The following is a 2,506-nucleotide window of genomic DNA, read 5'->3' on the forward strand; positions in this document are numbered from 1 at the left end:
TGTGGTCGCACGGCTGCTGCCTGCAGAAGTGGCTGAGACCCAGGCGTGCCTGGGTGGGTACCCACCGCCTTCTGCCCGGCTCGGCTCGCCCCTCGCACCACACCCGACCCTGAACAAGCCAGAAACGTACAGCCTCCCCAGCCCCCGGGCAGTCCGGGATCCCAGCGGTCACCAGTTTACAAGATCCAAGTCCTCCTAGAACGTGCCAAGCCATTCCACGCCTAGACAGAGCAAGAATCTCTGCGTTACGAGCGCTCCACGACAGAAATAAATCCGCTTCTAGCAAGAAATTAGACCTGGAACGGCCAAAAGTATTGTGCCCCGTGTGAGGATCGAACTCACGACCTTCAGATTATGAGACTGACGCGCTACCTACTGCGCTAACGAGGCACCTGCGAGCAGCTTCCGGCCTGAGTCTCAAGACCCTGGTGGAAAGCCCAGTGCGCATGCTCAAAGAGTTAAGTTCCGTTAGCGTTTCCAAAATCCCGGAGTTTCTTGCCTTTCTGGAACCAGCCCATCTACACTCGCGCTGTCTTTATTCGCCTGCCCCTCTGTCCATCAACAGACACAATGGGTTGCCTGCTAAAGTTGTCCTGGTGCGGGAGAGCATGGGAGAGAGAGACTGTTGTGAGCTTTTGTATAGAGTTCACACGCTCAGGATGTTATGAAATATTTATTGGGCACCTACTGTGTTCCTGGCCTCCTTCCGGATGCTGGGTTCTCACGGTCACTCTTAACCCGGCGTAACTGAGCGAAGGAGCCTCGGGTAATCATTTAGAAGCATGCGCGTACTCGTGCACCCTTTCTGCCACCTTGCTTCAGCTTCCCCAGGACGTCCCTGGGAGCTCTAGAAGGCACAGCTCTGGAAGGCTAACAGGCACCCGGGATTCTCCAGTTGAGCTGCATTGTTCGAGAAGCAAACATGCTGCTCAATAGGGAATCTGGATCTTTTAAATGTGAATCTGTGGCCGTTTGAATGAGAATGGCCCCATAGGCTCGTATATTTGAATCCTTGGTTCCCATTAGTGTACTCTCTAGGAAAACTGGGGGGTGTGGGCTTGTTGGAGGGGTCCACACCAGGCCCAGTCTCATAATCTCCGACCCCATATTACAGATAAAGTGTGAACTCTCAGCTACTGCTCTTACTAGAGGCTGCCTGCTACCATGTTCCCCCAGGGTGGTCATAGACTAATCTGAAACTAAGCAAACCAGCCCCCGCCCCTAATTAAATGCTTTCCTTTATATGTTTCCTTGGTTAAGGTGTCTTAACCCTGCAATAGAACAGTAACTAAAACAGGGTCCCACTTACTGTCGAAGGCAGTAGGGAGCCTTTGGGTACGTGAACAACATGCCAGGCCCAGATTCTTGGTTCCTGGAGCAAGTGTACTCATTCCACGGGGGACTCCAGATTGAGCCTCTGGCTTTGAGTTCAGAATACAAGGGTATTCTAGCCCCACATCCCACAGGACTACAAGCTTGGCTGGACCTAAGACAGCCATGTCTCAGACCCACAGGCTGACAAAGTGTTCCAGAATGTACCTTCTGGAATTGCAGGAACAGGTCTTTCCCACTGTCAACTATACACAGGCCACTGCCTCCACCTGACTGTCCTCTCCATGCTACTGGGATTCCTCCCTTCAACAGTCAGGTCAAAGGTCACATCCTCTGAAACTTACTAATTCTTTCCCCCACCTATCTCCTTTCTGACTGCCAATAAGGCAGCTTATTTGCCACCACCTCCAACATGTGGCTCTTTTATTCTCTGTCTGAAGTAGCCTGAAGCAATCAGCACAACTGGTGCCCCGCAGTGTGGATGAGTGTACAGGCTACTACTGTGTGTTCTACTCACAACACACAGATCTGGATTCTCATTTGAGAATTTTGCATGTCTGCATGTATTTAGTGATCATTTGATATGTAATGACTCCATCCTACAGAGAAGCTCCTTAAGCTCAGGAAGCAAGCAACTCAGTGACCCCAGGAAGTTCCTGAAACTGACCAGATTCATCCCATCCCTCCCTCTGTCCAGCATATAGAAGCAGGAAGGAAGCGATGCTGAGAAAGACACTCTCAGACCAGTTGAGCTGCCTGGAAGGGACACTCTCCAACCTGTTGATCTGGCTGCAGGCCAGTTTGCTCCAGGCTCCCAGCTAGTGACACAGTTCCTTTAACAAAGTCACACCTATTCCAACAAGGCTACACCCACTCCAACAAAGCCACACCTCCTTATAGTGCCACTCCTTGTGGACCAAGCATTCAAACATGTGAGTCTATGGGGGTCATTCCTATTCAAACCACCACACCAGCTGCTTGGGTTTTCGTTAATTCCAGGTGTTGTCAACCTAACCATCAAGAATAGTCATTGTACCTGGTAACACATGTAGCTCTCCATCTTTATAACTGCCTGGAGTGTCTATGAGAAACGAGGACCTGAGCACCACACAGAGGGAGCACCCTATGAGGGTGCAGAAGGAAGATAACCATCTATCCACAGCCAATAAGAGAG

At 50.9% G+C, this 2,506-nt stretch overlaps 1 non-coding gene across 1 annotated transcript; it reads right to left on the reverse strand.

Moving 5' to 3' along the window:
- Positions 1-317: 317 nt before the first annotated feature.
- Trnam-cau lies at positions 318-390 on the reverse strand. The gene has a single exon. It is a non-coding gene; the product is annotated as a tRNA-Met (tRNA).
- Positions 391-2,506: the final 2,116 nt, after the last annotated feature.

This window comes from Rattus rattus, chromosome 1 (assembly GCF_011064425.1).
Source record: "Rattus rattus isolate New Zealand chromosome 1, Rrattus_CSIRO_v1, whole genome shotgun sequence".
Classification (NCBI taxonomy): Eukaryota; Metazoa; Chordata; class Mammalia; order Rodentia; family Muridae; genus Rattus; species Rattus rattus.